At 41.0% G+C, this 25,560-nt stretch overlaps 1 pseudogene; it reads left to right on the forward strand.

The window, feature by feature from the left end:
• The first annotated feature begins 24,247 nt into the window (after positions 1 to 24,247).
• LOC144456527 (farnesyl pyrophosphate synthase pseudogene) lies at positions 24,248 to 25,325 on the forward strand (annotated as a pseudogene).
• Positions 25,326 to 25,560: the final 235 nt, after the last annotated feature.

Raw genomic sequence — 25,560 nt, forward strand, 5'->3', positions numbered from 1 at the left:
AAAGTGTTCCAATGGCCCATTTTTCAGCTTTACTGGCTTAAAACTGCACTAAGATTTTTGGAACACCTTGTGTATTTCCCTTTTCTCCTTGGAGAGGGGGTAGATTATTGATGTAGAATGGTGCCCATATTTGTTTGCTTTATACTTTCTCTTTCTTTAGAAGGAGTATTTAATGGAGGAAGGGAGAATACATTAGGAAGTAACAGTGATATAAAGATAAAAAGAACCAATAGACTTTTTTGAAAAAACAGTTGCACCCATGTTCGCTCCATTTCCAGGTAATACCACAGACCTCTGCCCTGGGCCCTCTTGAATGAATACTGCCTCAAAGTGAGACCTCTTAAAGACCTTAGCTTAAAAAGGCCAAGGTCCCCCACTGCATCCACAGCCCTCTCCAGTCCTCCTGCTCTATATCTTACCACTAGACCCAGCTGGCTCTGGAGGAGAAAGTGAGGCTGGTGACTTTGCACAGCCCTGCCTCACTTAAGTCCAATTCACTTTCATGTCATGGCATCACTTCCCTCTTGTCACGGTCCTGTTTGAGGACAAAGGACAAACAACAACAACCACAACAAATTGACTGACTAGTCCACAAAAGTCTGCTCATTGCAATCATCAGTCTTGGTCTCCTAGAACAGAGGATAAATGCATTCCCCTAGTGTGGAGATGAGGGAAGCACAGTTTGTGTTGGGCCACTGGAAAATGACAAAGAGCTTAGTTCATTTGCTTTACAGGATAAATCCTCTTTTGTTCCCCTGCCTCTCTTACCATAAATCTCTTTCCTCTTTTCTCTCTTATGTGAATTTCAGGATATGTGACTGTAAATAGTTTAGTTTTGTTTCCTTGGTTTTTACTTTCTGGGACAAGGTCATCCCTCTGTTGGGCTCAAGGCATGAGTCATTCAAGGCTGGAAGGGGGGGTGCACCCCGCTCCTGAGGTCATCACCACTGCTATCTACAACCAAGCAGGGTGACTCCTTAGCAGCCCTGGGCACAGTGACTCTCATAGACAGCTGGTGACAAAATACATGGGTGAAGAAAGTGAGAAAACAGGTGGGGATTCATTTGATTCAACATAAAAACACATTCAGGTGCATGCCATCATCTCAAATATAGAATGTAGTCGTAGTTTTTTTTTTAATGATCTTTGTAGGCAATATATAGGGATTAGGAGTTGATATACTTAGCTAAGTTTTTTGTAGTAAAGGCTGCAGTTAACTTATAAAGGATCAGTATCTTAAAGAATGGCACTTGAATTCTTGTAATCCTAGAATTAGGGTGCTCTAGGTGGATAGAGTACCAGACCTGGAGTCAGAAAGACTCATCTTCCTGAGTTCAAATCTGGCCTCAGACACTTACTAGCTATGTGACCCTGGGAAAGTCACTTAATCCTATTTTCCTCAGTTTCCTCATCTGTAAAAATGACCTGAAAAAGGAAATGGTGAACCATGCATGCTAGTGTCTCTGCCAAGAAAATCTCAGATGGAGTCATGAAGAGTGGGATGACTGAAACAAATGAACAATAAATAGATCATATAGCCCATCTTCACCACAGCAAGGCTCTAAGTAATTTGGAGCCATTTCAATTGGAGATTTGCCCAGTTTTGAGCCTCATCTCTTTAATTGTGGAGGTAAAGGTCATGTCTCTAGAATTTCAAATATCAAAGTCAACCAGGAAGATAGTTGAGAGGTCAGGACGGTCTTCCTGGCACTCATGAAATCATATCCAAAGGATCCCTGAGAGCAGAAACCATTTCTTTTTCTTGGTATACTCAGGGGCCGGCACAGTCCTTGCATTGAATAGCTGCTTAATAAAAGTTTTCTGATTTTACTGCTGCCACGCTGCTGCCTTTGCGTGACCAAGAGTCAGGAAACATGGGTTGTAGTCCTGGTTCCACCATTTACTAACTCTGTGACTTTGGGCAAATTCTTTGAGCCTTAGTTCAATTATCTGCAAAAAAAAAAAAGGAGGAGTGAGATAATTTCTGTCTTATCTTTGTTATGAGGTTGAAAGTATCAAGTGAAGGGACTTTGGAAACTGGAAAGCGCTATCAAAGTGTAAAGGAAGATGGTGATGTGACAAATGATGATTATTATGGAAGCAACATATTACAGTAGCAGCTAGGTGGCATAAGTGGATAGGGTACAGGGCCTGGAGTCAGGAAGACCTGAGTTCAAATTTGACCTCAGACACATACTTAGCTGTGTGATCCTGAGTAGGTCACTTAACCTCTGTTTACCTTAATCCACCTGAGAAGTAAATGGCAAACCACTCCAGCATCTTTGCCAAAAAACCCGCATGGACAATCTGGTCCGTGGGGGTCAAAAGAGTCAGATATGACTAAACAGCATCAAATAGTACAGTGGACAGAGTCCTAACTCTGGAGTCTGAGAACGGGCATTCAAATTTCTCTAGTGCTTATTACTTAGGGGAAAGGAATAAGCATCTATTAAGTATATACTATGTATCAGGCACTGTTCCCAAGTGCTTTACAAATATAATCTCATTTGGTCTTCACAAAAACGCTGGGAAGGAAGTGTTATTTACGATCACCATTTTACAGTCGAGGAAACTGAGGCAAACAGAAGGTAAGTGTCTTGTCCAGGGTCATACAGCTAGTAAATATCTGGGTCCAGATTTGAACTCAGGCCTTTCTGGCTCCTGGGCTGCCATTATAACTACTTCAACAAGGCCTTTTGACCTTGGACCAGTCACTTGAGCTGATCCTCAGATTCCTTACATGTGAAATAAAGGAGTCAGACCAGATTTGCTTTGAGTTCCCCTCCAGGTCCATGTCTCTATGATTCTGTGGTGATGATGAATCTTCATGGTATGTGAGGTCACAAAGTCAATCTAGAAAAGCCCCCGGATTACAGAGAAAGGCCTAATCTTACAGCAACCCCCCACTTCTGCCAGGCTTTCTGATAGCCTCTGACCTCTTGTCCGATGTTTCCTTGCTAATACTGTCATTTCTTGCCTCATACCTAGCAATGATTATGTAGAAGGGGGAAAGGAGGATAAGAAAGGGGGTGCAGTCTCTGAAATGGGGATGACTAAAGCATTAATGAATTAATGAAGGCCCTAAACAACAAAAAGAAGAGCTGAATTTATGGAAAAGTCAAGGAGATCATCCTGAGATAGAGCCATCTGATTAGTGTCAGAATGAGGGCATAGTCCTGTGCAGACTCAGTGAACGGCACCAAATGCAAATCTCCCCGGAATCAGGTTCAATTTGACCTCAGAGTATCCAAGGTTCACTTGAAGGCCATCCTAGACCCACAGACTATCAGAACAGCAAGGACACTTAGAGTTCATCTGTTCTCTCTCCCTCGTTTCATTGCATAGAGAGCAAAGGCACAGAATACTGAGTCTCTGAGCTGAGATATCTCTTAGGCCAAACCATATTAATAGGAACTCCTACACAATACCCTATCCAAGATTTCACAGAGAGAACTCTTTGACTCAGGGTGTGTGTGTATGTGTGTGTGTCTGTTTGTGTATGTGTGTGTGTGTGTACCTTTGTATAAATGCACTTAAGCAGTGTCATAGAAGATAAATAGCAGTTCCAAGAAGGGATGTAGTTTTTTTTAAAATATTATTTGTATACACATATAACATACTTTATAGATAACAAAATGATTGTACATGCCTTTAAATAAAGGAGGCTAGATAACATGTTTCCCTGTGAGTGTTTAAGAAAATTCTTTTTTTTTTAAGAATAACTTTTTTTTAAAAAATTATGGAATAAAACAAGCATTTCCATAACATAGTACAATTAAAAAAAGATGATTACACATGAAACTGCAAATCTACTATGCACAACTTGCTATTCTTTTAAATATACAACAAAATTATGTAAGTTTCTTTTTTTTTTCTTGAGTCCCTCCCTCCCCCCATGGCTACCGTTAGACACAAATAGGCATATATTTGTAAAATTATTCTATACATAGTTCTATTTCTCTGGCTGCAGATAGTATTTTTCTTCATATGTCCTTTATAGTTTGAGTGTTTATGGTAGTAAAAATAACTTATTTACTCAAAAATAACTTACTAAGATTGTAGTTCTTAAGAAACACACTATGGGGGCAGCTAGATGGTGAAGAGGATAGAGCATTGGTTCTGGAAGTCAGAAGGACCTGAGTTTAAATCTAGCCTCAGGCACCTGATACTAGCTATGTTACCCTGTGCAAATCACTTAAGCCTAATTGCCTTGCAAAAGAAAAAAAAGAAAAAAGAAATGAAACATGCTATGTTTGTGTTTCTCAGCTAATATGGAAATATGTTTTGCATGACTGCACACGTATAATCTATATCAAATTGCTTGCCTTCTCAGAGTGGGGAGGGAGAGAATTTGGAACTCAAAAAATTTTGTTAAAGAATGTTAAAAATTGTTTTTACATGTAATTGGAAAAAAATATATAAAAATTTTAAAAAGAAGAAACATACAATGTTTGTGTTTCTCCATAACTCTCAAAGGCATAGTGGGGGAGGTGAGGGAGGGGTCACTTTTGAGCAGGTGAACTGAGTAAAACAAATGTAAACCAAAGCCTGATGTGGTAATGCTGAGTGTTGCATACACAGAAGGAGAAATTATGTCTGATTGGTGGAGAGGTCTCTGACGTGGGAATACTGTGTAAGTGTGGAGAGACCTCAGAGAGGGGGGACACACAAAGACAGGAAAGGAGGGGGGAAAGGGAGGGAGGGAGAGAGAGAGGAGGGGGAGAGAGGAGAAGAAGAGAGGGATAAGGAGAGAGAGACAAGAGGCGGAGGAAGAGAAGAGGGAGAGGGAGAAGAGAGATGGAGAAGAGAAGGAAAGAGAGGAGAGAGAAAGAATGAGAGGGAGAGAGAGAAAATCTATTTTTAGTTCAATCCCCTCATTTTACAGATAAAGAAACTGAGGTCAAAGTGGGGGAAGTCACTATTCCAAGGTTACTAGTCAGCCTGATTGTAGTACATGATAAAAGACAGATTTCGTCCTCGTCCATGAGGAACTTGCATCCTTGACCAGGAGTCAAGACTCACACATGAGATTCACAAATGAAGCAAAGAACAATGCTAGGCATTATATGATTGCGTGGTGCTGAAAGAAATGCCATAGCATTTCAGAGAAGAGGCAGATCAGTGTGGGCTAGAGCCATCAGAGGACAGTTATGTAGGACTTAAGCCAAGCCTGAAGGATGAGAAAGAAACAGAGTTGTGTGGGAGGGGGAAAAAAGCAGACATCAGACAGATGAAGACCTCTGAGCAAAAGTGGTTGGGCAAAGGGGGAGGGGGTGGCTCATCCCTTTGACAGTGGCAGATGGGGCTGGATCAGGACCTGTGATTTCATTGGGAAATGATGAGATTCTCTCTAGCGATGCAGACCAGCACTTTCTCTGCACCCCGTAATCTTGGAGTTCTCTGGGGGCACTGAGACTTGTGCAGGGTCACAAACCAATATGTGTCAGAGATAAGACTCAAACCCAAGTCTTACTGACATTGAAGACAACTCTATGCACTTCCTCTCTTTTTTTAATTGATTAAAATACTAAAAAGCCTCCCCTAAGCACCAAAGGAAAGAATAGACCCAACTCTTTCTCCCTCTTTCCCCCCATATATATTTTTCCTGCCTTTGATTTTGTTTTCCCCGACCCTAAATGCAATAGTCCCACCAGGCTGTTTAGGGGCTTCAGGTACTCATATAGGGATGTACTGGAGTCATCTCAAACCAGCTCTGGAGATTTGTTCTTTTCAGAGAAATCTTTGGAGAGAGAAAGATTCTGGGAAGAAGTCGCCATGTAGGGAAGCCGAGCCAAGATCATTTACCACACTGGAGACTTTGGGAAATTCCCCCTTGGGTAAGATCAGAGCTTCTCTCAGTTGAGCAGGCGTATTCCCGGCGGTCTGCTGGATGCAGCTCCTGCGGGTTCGACAGTGTCTGGCTATTGAGTTTTTAGTGTGAGCATTTATATTTGGGAAATAAGCAAGTGCTTATGATCAGGGCTTGATTTATTGTTCTGTTGATTGTCTAGAGACACCAGGAGTGAGGAACCTGCAGATACACGTGGCCTTTTAGGTCCTCGGATATGGCCTTTTGATGGAGTCCAAGTTTTACCGAACCAATCCTTTTACTAAGGGCATGTGTTCTGTGAAGTTTGGATTCAGTCAAAGGGCTGCACTTGAGGACCTAGAGGGACACATGTGGCCTGGAGGCTGAAGGTTCCTCACCCCTGATTGTGATGGAGGAAATGGTAATAATTAATATTAAACTTTAAAATATTTCTTATTTTTTTTTCCCCTGGAGTGCCAGTTTACCAGCATATCCCTACTGGGATTTCTCTCAACAGTCACGGATGTGAAAGTAGCATCTACTCTGTCTTCCGAGAGCCCAAATGTCACTATAGCTAACCAGTGGTATAACACATAGAGCATGGGACTAGAAGAGAATTCTAATATTGCCTCTGCTACTTATTGAGTGCCCATGTTGATAGGAGGTTCAGATGAGATAATGTATGTAAAGGGCTAGCTAAATGTCAACTGTCAACATCATAATTATTGTTATTTTTTTAATTGTTATTGTTAGGTGTTATAACTACCTGTATGACATTGGCCAAGTCAAATCTCTTCTCTGAGCTTCCATTTCCTCACCATAAGATTAAGGGCTAGGCTAAAGGAGCTCATAGGTGCCAGCCTTAGGCAGCTTGGGGTTGCACTGGAAAGACCTCTGGGCCTGGAGTAAGGAAGATCTCAGTTCAAATCCAGCCTCAGACACTTACTAGCTGTGTGACCCTAGACAAGTCATTCAATCTCCGTTTTCCCAGTTTCCTCAACTGTAAAATGAAGATAATAACCTCATCTACTTAGCTTAGCACAGTGCCTGGCACATAGTAGGAGTGGGCATATATAGGCACATAGTAGGGGGGGTATATCTTATGAGTATAAATGCTTATTTCTTTTCCTTCCCTTTCAACTCTAAATCGTATGTTCTTATGACACAGCTGTTTCCTGTTGCCATAGCAACAGCAGCAGTGCTGATGATGACAATCCAGTCTGCATTTAGAAGGAAGGAGTGGTAGCAGCTACCATTTCATAACCCTGGCCCCAAGTTGGTCATTCTAGGTTTCCAGGGAAATGTTTCCAGTAACTCAGTAAAAAATCTACAAAGTGGAAAGAGGAACAGCCTAGGATTTAGGGGATCTGGGTTCTAGTACCAGCTGGCACTAATTCTCTGTGGGTTGCTGGGTGAGTCACTTCTGCCTCCATTTCTTGCTCTGTCAAAGAATAGGGTTAGATGATATCTCTAAAGTCTCTTCAAGCTCTGATAGTCTGTGGTTCTAATCAGTAATGGGTATGTTCTACTAGTATGATCTACTAGATTCTATAACCAATAGAATCCATAAAACAACTAGAATCAACAAAATAAAAATATAGTCCTTCAGCCAGAGCACAGAACTTCCTGAATAGCATGCTTCCAACATGAAATATGGAAAGATATTGGGAAGACAATAGTAAAGTAAAGTAGGCAAGATCAGGACAGTTTGATGGTTGCCCAAGTAATTATGAATGGTTTAATAGCAGCTTGGAAAGTGGTCAGCACCCAAGTGCCATAGGGTTTTGTGTTGAGCCCTTGTCCTCTTGAGGTAATATATGTAAAGCACTCTGTAAATTTTAAAGCAGCATATATATGTAATCTCTTGTTATTAAAGGCATGCACGGTATACATTTTTTAAAAATGTTGTTCAGTTGTGTCCATCTCTCCTTGACCCCATTTTGAGCTTTTCTTGGCAAAGATAATGGAGTGGTTGGCCATTTCCTTCTCTAGCTCATTTTACAGATGAGGAACAGGTGTTTAAGCCAAGTGGGAACTTGGGGAAAGGTTCCCTATCCAAGGGAAGGCAATCCAGTTGGGATCCTCAAGGGGCAGCTTGTTTAGTGGAGGAAGAAAAGAAACACACTGTCATTTTCATTTCTGGAATACTACCTCCCTCCCTCTCCAGAGCCTACCAGTCTTTCAAGGCCCAGATCAAATCTTGCCTCCACTATGACCACCCCACCCACAGAGATCTCTTCCTCTTCATTGCTTACTATCTGTACCACTCATTGACCACATAGTAGTTACTTGTTTTTGTGTATTAGTATCTTACTTCACAATGAGACTATAAGCTCCTTGAAGTGGGATGGGGGGCATATCTCATACTTCTCTCTACCCTTTTGGGGCCTCATACACATGGTGTGCTCAATACATTTCTATTGATTGAGTTGAATGAAATAATAATAACTCTTTTTTATATAACAGCTTACAATTTACTAATTGGTTTCTCCACAACCCAGCAGAGTAGGAAGAATAAGCACTTTGTGGTTGTTGAGTCATGTCCAGCTCTTTGTGACCCCATTTGGGGTTTTCTTGGCAAGGACAGCAAAGTGATTTATCATTTCCTTTTCTACCTTATTTTTACAGATGAGGAACTGAGGCAAACAGGGTTAAGTGACTTGGCCAGGGTCACACAGCTAGTAAGTGTCTGAGGCCAGATTTGAACTCAGGAAGATGAATCTACCTGACTTCAGATCTGACATTCTAACTACTATGCCACCTAGCTGCCCCCAATTTAATAGTTATTCCTATTTAATAATTAATAATACTAATTATCATTTAAACGACACTTTAAGGTTTGCAAAGTGATTTACATGTATAATCTCATTTGATCCTCACAACTATCCTGGGAGGTGTGTCTAAGGCAGAATTTGAACTCAAGTCTTCTTTACTCCAAACCCAATATGCTTATATACTGAGCCACCTAGTTGTCTATATGAGGAGACTGAGGCCCCAAGAAATTAAGTGACTTTCACAAGAACAGTTAAATTGAATGTTCTTTCTCTTATACCACATCACAAAAGGATATTCTGAAATCCAAGGGAGAGGAATCACAAAGAGACACCAGACCACTTAATCCTCCTCCAGCCTCCAGCTCCAGAGAGCACTTGTCAGTTTTCCATTCAGCTAGGGGAAGGTGCCCTGACTTGCTGAACTCCACGTATACTCGGAATTTCAAGTGGAAGAGTGGCTCACCACAACCACAGAAGTATCATCTAAGCTCACTGGGACTCAAGTCTGGGACTCACCATCAGCCTTTTGGGTGGAATGTATTTTCCCAAGGGGTTTCCCCAGCTGGGAAGAAAATGTATTCAGCTGTCTATCTTTTGCCTTTTTCTATCTCTCCTTGTACTGACAAGGGAAGAATACTAGAATGGATTCAAGAGATGTAGGTTTCTGGCCAAGTTCTCTCTCTGACAAGCTGAATGGTCTTTGGTAAATAGCTTGATTGCTCTGTGCCTCAGTTTCCTCCTCTGTAAAACTGGAGAGATGGATTAGATGATCTTTTCAGACTCTTTTCCGCATTATATCCCATGATCCTTGTTGTAGAAAAAAAATGAGACTCAAACATTTAAGTGACATGATAATGAGGATGATGGTGGTAGTGGTAGTGATGAGAGCTAACATTTTAATGACACTTTAAGCTGGTCAAAGGGCTTCCTATATATATATATATATATATATATATATATATATATATATATATATATATATATATATATATATATATACATATACATATAAAATCTCATTTGATTCTCATGACAGTCCTCTGAGGCAGATGCTATTATTATCTTCATTTTATAGATGAGTAACTTGCTTGAGGTCATGTATTTACTAAATTGTCAGAGCTGGAACTTAAATCTAGGTCTCCTGATCTCAATATTCTTTCCACTAGACTCCCTTCTGGCTATATCATTTTATGAAATGAATGAGCTGGCATTCTGGCTTTCAGATCTGACTATGCATTTGGCTCAAGTCCCTTAGGAGGTTTAAGGAAAGAGAGACAGAACAAGGAGAAGAAAAGGAGCCCTGTCAAGACAGGAAGAGATGAGAGAGAAGAGAGGAGAGAGGAAAAGAAAGAGGGAGGAGAGAGAAAGTGAGAGAGAAGGAGGAGGAGAAAGAAGAGAGAGGGAGGGAGAGAGGAGAGGAGAGAAAAAGAGGAGAGGAGAGGGGAGAAAGAGAGGAGAGGAGAGGAGAACAGAGAGGGAGAGGGAGAAAGGGGAGAGAGACAGAGAGAGACAGACTGACAGAGAGACAGAGACAGGCCATGGATGGCTTTTTTTTTCTTTGCCTAGCTCCTCACACTAGCCAAAATATAGGTGAATTCTGAATCAAAAGGCCTGAAAACAAGGGTAAGGGTGTGAAAACATCAGACTACTTACAATGAGTCACTTCCTGAGTCCCCCAATCTAGCTGATGCTTTGTTTAATCATTTCTGTTAAGTCTGACTTTCCATGACCCCATTTAAGGCTTTCTAGGGAAAGATACTAGAGTGGTTTGCCATTTACTTCTCCAGCTCATTATACAGGTGAGGAAACTGAGGTAAACAGAATGAAGTGACTTATACCAGGTAGTCCAGCTAATAAGTGTTTCAGGTCAGATTTGAACTTAAGAAGATGAGTCTTCTTGACAAAGGTATAACTAACCATTTTGGGGCTCAGGACAAAATATTCTCACAATTCAGTTGGAGGAGGATGTTGCATAGGTTATAGAGACCTTGAAACACCCTGGCTGGAGTGGATGCCGGGGTGAGGGTAGCTGGGGCAGGTACTCACCTAGGGGGCACACCATGAAGGGAGGAGAGAAGAAGCATTCAACATCTACTCCAGTTAGTTTAATTGCTAACTCAGTTGTTTCTAAAGAACCATGAGTGTTATCAGTCAGCCCTCTTTCAGTTTTGGCTTCTGTTTGACCAGGATTCACTACAACTATCCTTCCAGCTTACGAGGCTATTTCTGACATGGACAAGTTGTAAAGGTGGGGTCCTTGTCCTAATTGCCAACCTCATTGGTTGGAAGGGAGTTTGGGGGGGGGGAGTATTAATATGAATACTATATTCTGGTTTAGTCTTGCTTACCTGAAACAGTTTAATGTATTTTATTATTACTGAGTCCAAGTCATTTCTGAGAGAGAGAGAGAGAGAGAGAGAGAGAGAGAGAGAGAGAGAGAGAGAGAGAGAGAGAGAGGAGAGGAGAAGAGAAAGGTAAGGAGAGAGAGAGAGAGTAGAGATGTCCAAAACAGCAGAATTTCACCATGCTGTCTGATATCTCTCTGCACTAAAACAACATTAGGTTAAAAAAAAAAAGGAAAAGATCATTATATATTATAATACAATTTTGGGTTAACATTTCAGAATAGTCACTACCCTGTTCCTTCCTAGACCATTTCAAGGATGGAAATGGGTGTCCTTGAGGGCCATGGTGTCACATGCTTGTAACCCCTATCACTATGGAGACAGAAGCCGATAGATTTCTAGGACTTGGGAGAGTTGAACTGCAGTAGAGTTAAAGACAAAACATGGTGAGCCCCCAGGAGCAGGAGCCCACGAACTTATTCTTAAAATCATTTTGATAACTGCATTTCAATATAATTGATTTCCTTTGTGTCAGTCATATGTGACTTCAAGACCTCATTTGGGGTTTTCTTAGCAAAGATAGTGAAGTGGTTTGCTGTTTCCTTCTTCAGTTCATTTTACAGATGAGGAAACTGAGGCAAACAGGATTAAGTGACTTGCCCAGGGTCACACAGCTAGTAAATGTCTGAAGCCAGATTGGAATTCATAAAGATGAGTCTTCCTGACTCTAGGCCCAGCACTCTATCCACTTCACCACCTAGATGCCTTTCCTGCCTTTGTTAGCCTATGTATTTTATTTTATGCAGGTGATACCACAAGACTGCCAAAGAGGGCCATGACACAAAGAGGGTCCACCCATTGATCTAACCAGTTTTTTGAAACTGCATACTTTTAACTAGTAACCAATCTAGAGGTAAGGAATTCTCACCTTTTAAGCTTTGTTTTCAGAAGTTACATTTCTATTTATTGACTTATAAGCACCATTTTGACCTTCAATAATAATAGCTAACACTTACATGTACTTTAGGATTAACAAAGTACTATATATATATATATAATCTTAGATAATCCTCATAGCAATCCTGTGAGGCAGGTCCTATTATTTCCACCATTTTACAGATGAGGAAATTTAGCCTGAGAAAAGTTAAGTGATTTGCTCTCCGTCATCATGCAGGCTAGTAAATAACAGAGATGAGTTTGAACCCCACTCCTTGGGATTTAAGGGGTGGGGGTGAGGTTGAGAATAAGGTGGGGGAATCCCACTTCTGGAATTTGAAACTGTAACTATTCCCTTCATGATTTTGGATCTGTCCCTGCTCAGCCAGAGTCTTTCCAGGCAAAAAAGAACTCATGGGAACTGTGAACTGATCCAACCATTTTGGAGAGCTATCTAGAATTATGCTCCAAGAGTTATAAAACTGTGTATACACTTTGACCCAGCACTACCACTGTTAGGTCTATTTCCCAAGGTGATCAGAGAAAAAGGAAAAGGACCCATATGTTCTACAATATTTAGAAAAGCTCTCTTTGTGTTGGCAAGAAACTGGAAATTGAAGGGATGCTCATCATTTGGGGAATAGCTGAACAAGTTGTGGTATATGCCTGTGATGGAATATTTCTTCACTGTAAGAAATCATGAGCTGGATGGGAAAAGGATCCACATGTACAAAGATATTCATAGCAGCTCTTTTCATGGTAGCAAAGAATTGGAAATGGAGAGGATGTCCATCAATTGGGGAATGACTGAGCAAGTTGTGGTATATGTAATGGAATACTATTGTGCTATAAGAAATGATGAACAGGCTGACTTCAGAAAAACCTGGAAAGACCTGTATGGTCTGATGCTGAGTGAAATGAGCAGAACCAAGAGAACATTGTACACAATAACAGCCATGTTGGGAGATGACTAATATTGATAAACTTAACCCTTCCTAGCAATACAAGGATCTAAGACATCTCCAGAGGCCTCGTGATGGAAAATGCTATCCACATCCAAAGAAAGAACTATGGAAGTTGAATTGCTATTTTTTTTCTCTTCTGTTGAGTTTTGTTTCCTCTTTCTGATGGCTCCTCCTATTGGTTTTAATTTTTACTTACATCACTAATGTGAAAATATGTTTAATACGAATGTAAATGTATAGCCTTTATCAGATTGTGTGCTGTCTTGGGGAGGGTGGTGGGGAGGAAGGGGGAGAAAAATTTTAAACTCAAAAGCATATGGAAGTGATTATTGATAAATCAAAATAAATTAATAAAATTTTAAAAAATAAAATGCTTTTCAAAAAAAAGAAATGACACGCTGGTTGATTTTTAGAAAAACATGGAAAGAGTTGCAAGAAATAATGAAAAGGGAAGTGAGCAGAATCAAGAGAATATTGTATACAGTAACAGCAATATTGTTCAAAGAACAATTGTGAACAACCAAGTTATTCTGCATACTATATGTACTCTAATCAACTATAAAGGACCTATGAAGGAAGATGTTATATACTTCCAGAGAAAAAACTGATAAACAGAAGTACACATATGATGGTTTTACATCTATTTATAAATCTACGTCAAATGGTGGCCTTCTCTAGTTTGAAGGGGGGAAGAAGGGAGACAGTTTGGAACTTAAAATGTAGCAAAATAAATATATAAGAGAAAAACCAACAAAAAACCTCATCCTGTGGATGACTGATTCCTGAAATAGTCTAGAGAACGTTTCAGGGATCAAATGCTCACTGGAGTAAGGAGTCATTTCCTAAGGATGCCACAGTCCTTAGAATAGGGCTTCTCAACCTTTCTCTCATCATGGACTACTTTGGCAATCCAGTGAAACCTATGGACCCCTTCTCAGAATAATGTTGTATAAGATAAAATACACAGTATTACAAAGGAAAACAATTACGTTGAAATATATTCATCAAAATACTTTAAAAAAAAAAACCCAACACATTCATGGATCACAGGCTAAGAACCCCTGCAAAGGTGTTCAGGCCTTATCTTTTTTTTTATATATCAAGCTCTGACTACAAGAAAAAGCCCTATTTTAAGTAACTCATGTACTATGAATCCTGTGCTCAGCTTCAGGGAGACCTTTATGGAGCAGTCATGGCAGAAAAAACTGACAGAGACAGATTCCTGGTGACTAAGTCAGAGTCCTGAAGGTTAACCTTGGGCACCAATGAGGCATGTCAATTTAGGTTGTTTCCATCAATACAGGTAGGCAAATAGTATCTCTTCCATCTTTCCATACATCTGGACAAATTCAATTAAGGATTATTGGCCTAGACATTTTTCAGGTACCCTGAGATTGCCCACCCCTCCCACACATATCTTCCTAAGGATGAGAAGCAATGAGTTATCTTACCTATCTGGAACTCAGCATCCTTTCATACCCACATAGTTAAGAATTTCAGTTCATTAAAACAAATATTTATTAAGTCCCTACTATATGTATAAGGGGGCAGCTAAGTGGTGCAATGGATAGAGCGGAGACCTTGGAGTCAGGAGGACCTGAGTTCAAATCTGACTTCAGACACTTATTAGCTGTGTGACTGGGCAAGTCACTTAACCTTGTTTGCCCCAATTTCCTCACCTGTAAAATAAGCTGGAGAGGGAAATGGCAAATCACTGCAGTATCTTTGCCAAGAAAACCCTAAATGGGGTCACAGAGAGTTGGGCCAATTGAAATGACTCAACAACAACAAAATATGTATAATGACTGATTCCAGAGGGTCATAAACCTATAGCTGAAAAGAACCCCAGAATCCACCTAGTTCAAGCTTTTCATTTTACAGAAACTGAGAACTGAGGAGGTTAAGTGACTTGTGAAGGTGTCACAGGTAGTAAGTATCGGAGGTGGAATATGAACCCAGGTCCTCTAATCCCAGGCCAAAGCTCTTTCCTCTGTACTACACTGACTTCCCAAAAGTCTTGCTTTCCTTGTGTATAAAATGGCAGTGGGGAAAGGTTGTACTAGATAATGTATAAGGTCTCTTCAAGGTCTGATGTTCTGTGATTCTTTTATTCTAAATATACTATGCTAGGCATTAGAGAGAGAGAAGGATACAGGGAGAAATTGCAGTGATTTGCAAACAAAAGATAATAATAGCTAAATTTTATATAGCACCTACTATGTGCTAAGCACTATGCTGACAGCTCTGGCAGGTAGGTGCTATTGCTGGTTTTCAGTCATGTCTGAATCTTTGTGACCCCATTTGGGGTTTACTTGGCAAAGTTACCAGAGTGGTTTGCCATTTCCTTCTCCAGCTCATTTTACAAATGAGGAAACTGAGGAACCAGCATTAAGTGACTTGCCCAGGGTCACACAGCTAGTAAGTGTCTATGGTCACATTTGAACTCAGGAAGATGAGTCTTCCCAACTCTAAGCCCTACACTCCAACACCTGAGCCACCTAGCTGCCCTTAGGTGCTATTATCCCTATTTTACAGATGAGGAAACTGAGGCAAACAGAGGTTAAGTGCCTTACCCAGAGTTATATAGCTAGTAAGTGTCCTAGGCTATTTTTGAACTCAGATCTTTCTGACTCCAAGCCAGTGGTCTATCCACTATACCATCTAGCTTTCTCTGACAAAATTCCCCTGAAAACTTTATAGGAATATTATATGTGTGCATTTAGTATACATTTGGTGATGAATGAAAAAGAAAAAGAAAAAGAGAAGTCAGATTTTTGAAGGTGATTTTCTACCACAGACTAGATGGATGATTTTTGGTCAGTACCTATGATCCTCTGGAATTAGTTATTATACATATATTGTTATTGAGTCATTTCAGTCGGCCTGACTCTCCATGACTTCATTTGGAGTTTTCTTGGCAAAGATGCTTCAGTGGTTTGCCATTTCCTTCTCCTGCTCATGTACTCATCTTTACTTAATATTGGTATATGGTGTAAGGTGTTGGTCTATACCTAGTTTGGGCCCTATTGTTTTCCAGTTTTCCCAGCACTTTTTGTCAAATAGTGAGTTCTATCTGCCTCCATTTTATGGGAGAGTTCATCCCATTCATATTCAGTTATGATTACAAACAGTGTATTTCTCTCTATCCTGTTTTTCTTCTCTCTCCTTTCACCCTTTCCCTCCTTGACAACGTTTTGCTTCTTTCTACCACCTTCTCTGTCTGCCCTCTTTTCTGTCAGTTCTCACTTCCCCTTTACTTAATTTCCTCCCCTCCTATTTTCCTATATTCAAGTGATCGTATATATTATTCTCTCTGAGCCAATACTGATTAACAGTAAGGTTCAATCGATGCCCATCGCCCACACTCCCATCTTTCCTTCCACTGTAATAGGTTTTTCAAGCCTCTTCATGTGAAATAATTTACCCCATTCTACCTCTCCCTTCTTCCTGCACCTAGTATACTCCTTTTTCTCATCCCTTAATTATTTTTTTATGTCATTCCTTCAAATCTACCCTTATATCCATGCCCTCTGTATACATATATTCCTTCTAGCTGTACTATTAGTGATACAATTTTTAAGAACTACAAGTATCATCTTCCCATGTAGGAATGTAACAGTTCAGCTCCATTGAATCCCTTATGTTTTCTTTTCCTTTTCCCCCTTTTTAGGTTTCTCTTGGGTCTTGGTATTGGAGATTACATTTTTTGTTCAATTCTCCTCTTTTCCTTATGAAAGCTTGAAATCCTCCTATTTCATTGGATAACCTTTTTTTCCCCTTGAAGGGAAATCCTTAATTTCATTGAATAGGTGATTCTTAGTTGTAGTCCTAGCTCCTTTGCTTTCTGGAATATAATATTCCATGACCTCCAATCTTTTAATGTCACAGTTACTAAGTCCTGTGTGATCCTCATAGTGGCTCTCTGAAACTTGCCTTTCTGTCCACTTGCAGTATTTTCCCTTGTCCTGAGAGTTCTGAAATTTGGCCATGATGTTCCTTAGAGTTTTTATTTTGGGATCTCCTCCCTGAGGTGATCAATGGATTCTTTCAATGACTATTTTGCCCTCTGTTTCCAGGATAACAGGGCAGTGTTCTTTGATAACTTTTTGAAAGAAGCTGTCCAGGTCTTCCTTTTGATTCTGGCTTGCACATAGTCCAATGATTCTGACACCATCTCTGCTGGATCTATTTTCCAAGTTGGTTGTTTTTCCAATGAGGTATTTTACATTTTTTTCCTATTTTTTCATTCTTTTGAATTTGTTTGATTGATTCTTGATGTCTCATAGAGTTATTAACTTCCACTTGCCCAATTCTAGCTTTTTTTTTTTGGTTAGGCAATGGGGTTAAGTGACTTGCCCAGGGTCACACAGCTAGTAAGTGTTTTGTGTCTGAGGCTGATTTGAACTCAGATCCTCCTGAATCCAGGGCCAGTGCTCTATCCACTGTGCCACCTAGCTGCCCCCCAATTCTAACTCTTTAAAAGTTTTGTACTTGCTTTTCCATTTGGCCAATTGTACTTTTTAAGAAGTTGTTTTCTTTCTTTCTTTCTTTCTTTTTTAAGTTTTTAAAATTAATTTATTTTGATTTATCAACAATCACTTCCATAAGCTTTTGAGTTTTATATTTTTCTCCCCTTTCCTCCCTCCTTCCCTCCTTTCCCAAGATGGCACGCAATCTAATATAGGCTATACATATACATTCTTATTAAACGTATTTTGACATTAGTGATGTTGTAAGTAAGAATTAGAACTAATAGGAGGAACCACCAGAAAGAGGAAACAAAACATAACAGAAGAAAAAAAATAGCAAATAGTATGCTTTGATCTGCATTCAGACTCCATAGTTCTTTCTTTGGATATGAATAGCATTCTCCATCATGAGGCTTTTGGAGATGTTCTAGATCCTTGTATTGCTGAGAGGGGTTAAGTCTATCAAAGTCAGTCATCACTCAATGTGGCTGTTACTGTGTACAATTTTCTCCTGGTTCTGCTCACTTCACTCACCATCAAACCATACAAGTCTTTCCAGGTTTATCTGAAGTCTGCCTGTTCATCATTTCTTATAGCACAATAGTAGTCATTCATATATCACATTCACAATTATGATAACTGTCTGTGTCTTTCTCTTCATCCTTTTCCCCCCACCCTGTTTATGCTTTTCTTTCTCCTTTCTCCTTTTCCCTCCTCATTAATGTTTTGCTTCTGACCACCACCTCCCTCAGTTCCCCCTCCCTTCTATTAGCCCCCTCCCTTTTCTTTCCCCTTTTCCCTCCTACTGCCTATAGGGCATGTTAGATTTCTATACCTAACTGATTATGTTATTCCCTTCTTAAGCCAAATCTGATGAGAGTAAGGTTCAAACAATGCTCATCTCCCTCCTTTCTTTCCTTCTGCTATAATAGGTTTTTGTGCCTCTTCCTGTGATGTAATTTACCCTTGTCTGATTCCTTCTTTCCTTTTCTCTCAGTACATTTTCTTAGATCAGATCAATTCACTTACTTGGATCCATTTAACCCACTTGATTAGATTTTTTTCATCATTACATCAAAGTCAATTTATACCTATCCCTTTTATGTATGCCCCTTTAACATGGTGTAATAACAATACAGTTCTCAAGAGTTACAAGTCATCTTCCCTTGCAGTGATGTAAAGAGTTTGCCCTTATTAATAACATGTTGTTACTTTCTGTCCCGTTCGCCTTTTTTACATCTCTCTTGAGTCTTGTATTTGAAGATCAAATTTTCTGTTGAGCTCTGGTCTTTTTCTCAGAAGGATATGAAAGGCCCCTATTTTGTTGAATATTCATCTCCTCCCCTGAAAGATCATGCTCATTTTCACTGGGTAGTTGATCCTTGGTTTTAATCCAAGTTCCTTTGCCTTATGGAATATGATATTCCACCCTACGGTCTTTTAATGTAGAAGCTGCAAGGTGCTGTGTAATCCTGACTGTGGTTCCATGATATTTAAATTATTTCTTTCTGGCTGCTTGCAGTATTTTCTCTTTGACCTGGTAATTTTGAAATTTGGCTACTGCATTCCTTAGTGTTTTCAATTTGGGATCTCTTTCAGGAGGTGATCAGTGGATTCTTTCTATGATTATTTTACCCTTTGGTTCTAGGACCTCAAGGCAGTTTTCCTTTATGATTTCCTAAAAGATACTGTCCAGGCTCTTTTTCATCATGATTTTCAGGTAGACCAAAAATTTTTAAATTGTCTCTCCCAGATCTATTTTCTAGGTCAGTTGTTTTACCAATGAGATATTTTACATTTTCATCTATTTTTTCATTCTTTTGTTTCTGTTTGACTGATTCTTACTCTCTCATAAAGTCATTAGCTTCCATTTGCTCAATTCTAAGTTTTAACAAATTGTTTTCTTCTATTAGATTTTGTACTTTCTTCCCCATTTGGCCAATTGTATTTTTTAGGTACTTATTTTCTTCAGAGTACTTTTTTTCCAGTTGGCCAATTGTATTTTTTAGGACTTGTTTTCTTCAGTGTACTTTTTTTCCAGTTGGCCAATTGTATTTTTTAGGACTTGTTTTCTTCAGTGTACTTTTTTTCCAGTTGGCCAATTGTATTTTTTTAGGCACTTGTTTTCTTCAGTGTACTTTTTTTTCCAGTTGGCCAATTGTATTTTTTAAGAACTTGTTTTCTACAGTTAATTTTTGTCCTTCCTTTCCCAAGCTATTGACTCTCTCTTGCATACCTCTCATTTCTTTTCCCATTTTTTCTTTCACCTCTCTCATTTGACTTTTAAAATCCTTCTTGAGCTCTTCTAAGAAGGCTTATTGGGCTTCAGACCAGTTCATATTCCCTTTTGAGGTTCTAGATGTAGGTTTGTTGACGTTGTCCTCTTCAGAATTTCTGCCTTGATCTTCACCCTTCCCATAATAATAATAATCTATCGTATGTTTCTTTTTGCTTATGGTGTTTGCTTATTTCCTGGACTTTAAAGAGATTGGGCTCTCCTGCTGGGGAGCAGGGGGCACTGACCCAAGCTTCTTGTGTTGGGAGCTTAAGGCCTGGTCGATGGCTTTGTGTGCTGGGGCCTCCAATGTTGGCAGTTGGAGGCTGTAGGATTCTGGCAGCTTACCTGGTGCTGGGCTGGAAACAGCAATACTGGAACTCTAAGAGTAGGATTAGGTAGTGTGGCACCTGGAGATTTCCTGCTCTCTAGGGCCTTTCCTTCCTTTTGCTTTCTTCAGCTTTTTTCAGATGGATGTTGTAAGGTGTTTATCTGCCTGAGGCCCCTTGGAGTGTTGCTTCCCTTAGTTTTGCTGAGGCACTGGGAGAGTTGGTTGCTATAGAATGCTGAGGCACCTGGTGGTTTTCCAAGGTTCCCTAGCCCTCACTGAGGCACTTGGATGTCCAGGTGTTGGTGTTTGCTGCTCCACCACCTGGGCTTCAGGATCTCCTCCTGGTATACTGAGGTGGGGCTTTCCACTAGTTTGTTGGGATGCCTCCCATTCTGTACTGCTCCCCTACCCCCAGGGTAAGAGGGGCCTTTCAAGTTAATCCTTCAGGCTACCTGGGCTACTGGACTGCTGCACCCCATCTTTCTTCTGGTTCAGCTGTTTCAGGGTTTTCCCTGGGGTGATATTTTCTGTGCTTTCAGGGGTTAATAAGGGAGAGTAAGAGAGACTCACCTTTTACTCCGCCATCTTGGCTCCCAGAAGTGGAAGCTAAGGACTTGTTTTCTTAAGTGGATTTTTGTATCTTCTTTTCCATTTGGCCAATTCTACTTTTTCCAGGCTGTTGATTCTTTTTCATAATTCCCTTACATCACTCTCATTTCTGTACTGAATTTTTCTTTTACCTCTCTTATATGATTTTTAAATTCCTTTTTGAGCTCTTTAATGAGTTCTTTCTGGGCTTGAGACCACTTCCCATTTTTCTTTGGGGCTTTACTCATAGGTGTTTTGACATTGCTGTCCTCTTCTGAGTTTGTGTCTTGATCTTCCCTGTCACTGTAATAACTTTCTATGGTCAGATTCTTTTTTTTTTTTAATTGTTGTTGGTTTTTTTTCCTCATCTCTTTTGGTCTTTTTCTTTTCTTTTAAATTTGAGCTCTGCTCCCAGGGTGGAAGGGACACTCAGGCTTCTTATGCCAGGGGCTGCAGGCCCTGGCTGTTTATCTGGTGTTGCACTGATGTTGCTCTGAAGCCCACGGGGGACCCTCATGTCTGGTGCAATGCTGAGGGGGTGGGGGTGGGGGTGGCCGGCACTGCTGACAACCACAGGGGCCTGGCAGCTTACCTGATACTGAACCAGGGTCCTAGTGCTGGAGCCTAGCACGTGCTGAGGCCAGTGGGGTGTTTCTGTGTTTCCCTGGAGCTACACTGAAGCATGTGGTGGTCTGGCCACTGGAGGCTGCCTATTTGCCCCAGGGCTATGCTGAAGTACATGGTGGGGGATGGGTAGGTGGCCTGCACTGGAGGCTGTCTGTTTGCTTATGCACTCATAGGATTGGTGTCTACTTGTTTGCCCAGGGTTATGCTGAAGCACGTGGCAGTTTTTACAGCTGGATTCTGCCCACTGCTCTGGCTATGTTGAGACATGCAGAGGGGAGAGGAGGTGTCCTGATGTGGGCCTTTGCCTGCTCCACTGAACTGGGGCTCAGGATCTCCTGCTTGTTTGCTGAGGTGGGGCTGTAGGCTAAGCATTTCGGTCTCCATCCTGATTTGTAAAGACTGATTATCACAGTCATACATTTTATTGCAAGAAAATGTGTTACTTGGATGCTAAAGCTCCATATGAGTGGGGAAGACCAACTCCAGAAACATAGAAAAGTGTTGAAGGGATTTTGGAAGCCTTCTAATACAACCTGAACTTGACCAAAATGCCTTTTATAGCATCCCCAGAGATAGATCATGTGCACTTTGCTTGAACACTTCGAATGAGGGGGATTTCCTGAGGGTCCTCTTCTACTCTTGGATAGCGTTCTGTGTTAGGAAGATTTTCCCTACATAGAGTATAGTGATCTGCCACTTTTGCATCTTCCACCTTGGCAGAAGAAACCTAGCCGCTCTTCCAGAAGGCAGTCTTCCCAATCTTTGAAGCTAGTTATCATCTTTTTATGTTAAGCCTTCTCTTCTCCATGCTAAACAGTCTCATTATTTTTAATTGATCCTCATATGGCATGATTTTAAATAATATCTAGCATCTATATAGAGCCTTAATGTTTGTAAAACACTGTACACATGTCATCTGATTTGATCCTCAAAACAACCCTTGGAGTTAGGTGCTATTATCACTCCTATTTTATAGATGAGAAAACTGAGGCTAGAGTTAAATGGCTTGCCTAAGATTGCAGAGAAAGTGTTTGAGGCTAGACTTGAACTCAGTTCTTCCTGACCCCAACTCCAGCACTCTTAGCCACTGAGCCACCTAGCTGCCTCAAAACTTCAACCTTTAAAAAAAAATGTGGTATACAGAACTCAAATAAACTATATATACTTTAGCTATAGTCTGACTAGGGGAGAGTACAACAAGCCTATAGCCTCCTGTCTTCTGAACATTGTGTCTCTTGAATGGAGTCTTAAGATTGCATTAGTTTTGTTGACAGCTATGTTACGGGAGGTCTTGGCCATGGAGGCTTGCTTAACTTTCCTCTAAAAGGTGACGAAACTATCCTTGAGATGTAATTGGCCCAGGACACAAGATTCAAATCACTAACACACTTTGCTAGTTGCCCAATTACAAAATAATAAGTGAATAAGAAGTTAGAAGCTCTGTAAGTTTGACCTGACACGTGATGCTGATGGGTGCGTGTAACCATTACAAATATGGCAGCAGGGGAGTTGTGCCCAACTGAATCAGCACAGAACCTTCATTCAATAATCTTTCCATAGTATTGTTAGGCAAGCCACTGAGGAAACTTGTGCTTTAGGTGGCTAAAGCCTAGCACCCTGTTGTCCTTGGGGATGGGGGATGAATTCATCCACAGCAGGGTTTGGAGCACAAATAGGATTTCATTCTTGAGGATCTTGGGAGTCTTTAGAAATGTAATCAACAATTTGATGAATCAATAGAGCAATGGTTGCTGAGGGCACAGTCAATTAGGGCCAATATAAAACTTCTTGGACACAGAGTTCTGTCAGCTTAAGGGCCCTATAGAAGATGACTGATACAAAGTCAGTTAGAAGTCCTAGATGGGACTGTCCTTGTCTCTTTTTAGGTGACTGACATAGGAAGTTGTGTATACTTGAATGCATTTTAGGCAAGAGCTGACTCTAAGCTAGTATCTTGCTAGTTTAGGTCTGATATTGGAACAAACTGAGACATTCAAAGGTCACTGAACAATCAATAAAAAGAGATTTACCTAGACATAGCATACTCAATAGGGATAAAGCATTTAGCTTGGGTAAAATGCCTTTTGTGGTGACTTGTGACTTGCCCTGTCCTTGGGATATCTGCAAGGACCCAACTCTGTATAGGAGGGAATCTTTTATACCATTAGGTGACCAGGAAGCTGATTAAACTAGCAGAGTTCCCATCACAGGGTATCTGGGTAGATAATATTGCTCCTACCATCTCTCTCCTCTTTCTCTCTCTCTCACTTTCTCTCTCTCTCCCTCTCTCAGTCTGAGTTAAGTGACTTGCCCAGGGTCATACAGCTAGTAAGTGTTTGAGCCCAGATTTGAATTCAGGTCCTCCTGACTCCAAGACCAGTGCTATAGCCACTGTACCACTTAGCTGCCCCCTATCATATCTCTTAAAGATAATTTCCCTTCTACATCCAGTTTTCCTATGGTCAGCAGAGGAAAGGGTACAATTCCCAAAATAGGTGGGTTTTGGTGGACTTTGTCTATGCCACTGTATTCCTCACCCTGTAAACACATGGCCTTACCACCCTCCATCACCCTCCATCCTATGACCAGCTAGCATTGGGAACAATTAAATTTTAGCTTCTGAGTGGAAATCCTCAGGCTTTAGCAATGGGCCTCCCATACCACATCAACATACAGTCCTAGGCAGACCAACTGGTGAAATTTGAGTGGGAGATCCAGAAACCCTCAGGGCTGAATGGGCATATAGCTGTTCTGGGGATAGCTGGGAAAGGCAAGGTGCTCACTGCCCCACTTGGTGGGTGGACAGTGATGACACCTCTCTTAAGGAGCCTTGGGCATTTCACCTGAAATATGAGATTAATAAGGAAAAGACTAATGGCCAGTCATAGTACTAGTAAAAGAGTCTCATGCTATCCAGTGGGCCCATTACCCCACCCACACCTAACATATCCTCTAAAGTCCCCAACTTACATACTATGTTAAGTACCAGTGAACCCCCAGCAACTCCATTTTGACATTTTATCTTTCATGGGTGGTGAAGGGGGAGAAACCTACAAGGGGCATCAAGACTTCTTGGGGTTTCTCCCATACCCCCCCAGAGAAGGCTGTGGCTGCATCCCAGTACCAGAATGAATGGAGATCAGAAATCAGTTTTTAAAGGAAAAAAAAAAGAAATCATTTTTTGCCCAAGAGAAACAAAACTCTTTGTGCAGCATTTCTCCCAGATTGTAAAGAACCTGACCGAAGATGGGATGGGGCATCTTGAAGTAAGAGATGCCATAGCCAGGCTCAAGGAGGTCCTAGAGTACAATGCCCTTGGGGGAAAATACAACTGAGGCTTGTCAGTGGTCATGGTATTCCAGGAGCTGGTAGAACCCTGGAAGCAGTATGCCTTCAGCCTGCAGAGAGTACTAGCAGTGGGCTGGTGTGTGGAGCTGTTCCAGGCTTTCTTCCTAGTGGTAGAAGACATCAAACATGCTTCTCTTACCCACTGGGGACAGTCATGCTGGTGTAAGAAGCCTGGTATTGGCTTGGATGCCATCAATGATAGCATGTTGTTGGAAGCCTGTATCTACCACATTACTGCCATAGGCAGCCCTATTACCTGAACCTCACTGAACTCTTCCTACAGAGCACTTACCAGACTGAGATTGGCCAAACCTTTTATCTTATCACAGCCCCTCAGGGCAAGGTCAATCTTACCAGATTCACTGAGCAGAGATATGAGAGCATTGTCAGATACAAGAGGGCTTTCTATTCTTTTTACTTACCATTTGTTGCTGCTATGTTCATGGCAGGCATACATGTGGAGAAAGAACACGCCAACGCCAAGAGCATTCTTCTGGAGATGGGAGAATTTTTGCAAATTCAGGATGACTACCTTAACCTTTTTGGTGACCCCAGTGTGACTGGCAAAATTGGTACTGATATCCAGGACAACAAATGCAGCAGAATGGTGGTGAAGTGCCTTCCGCTGGCATCATCTGGGCAAAGAAAGACGTTGGAGGAGAGTTATGGACAGAAAGATCCAGAAAAAGTTGCCAAAGGGAAGGAACTGTATGAGAAACTTGAATTGCCTGCTCATTTCACCAAGTGTGAAGGAAAAAGTTACAGTAGACAGATGGGGCTCATTGAGAGGCATTCATCCGGCTTCCCCCATCTATCTTCTTGGAAATGGCAAAGAAGATCTACAAACGTCAGAAGTAACGCAGGACTTGGACATGAGGAGAGGGGCTGGGAGGGCAGGGCACCATATGTTGAGTTGGGACAGGATGTACTCTCAATAAATTATGGCTCTTTAAAAAAAAAGAGCCCTTGGGAATTGGTACTCGTGCAGATCCTTATGGTAACCTCTGTGTCCACTATTGTGGTTAGAGCTAAATGCAAACCACATTAGGTGGCTAACAGGAAACCATACTGGTCCTGGGAGAGCTGAAAAATA

Source organism: Phascolarctos cinereus, unplaced genomic scaffold, assembly GCF_003287225.1.
Source record: "Phascolarctos cinereus isolate Bilbo 61053 unplaced genomic scaffold, phaCin_HiC Scaffold_4;HRSCAF=312, whole genome shotgun sequence".
Taxonomy (NCBI): Eukaryota; Metazoa; Chordata; class Mammalia; order Diprotodontia; family Phascolarctidae; genus Phascolarctos; species Phascolarctos cinereus.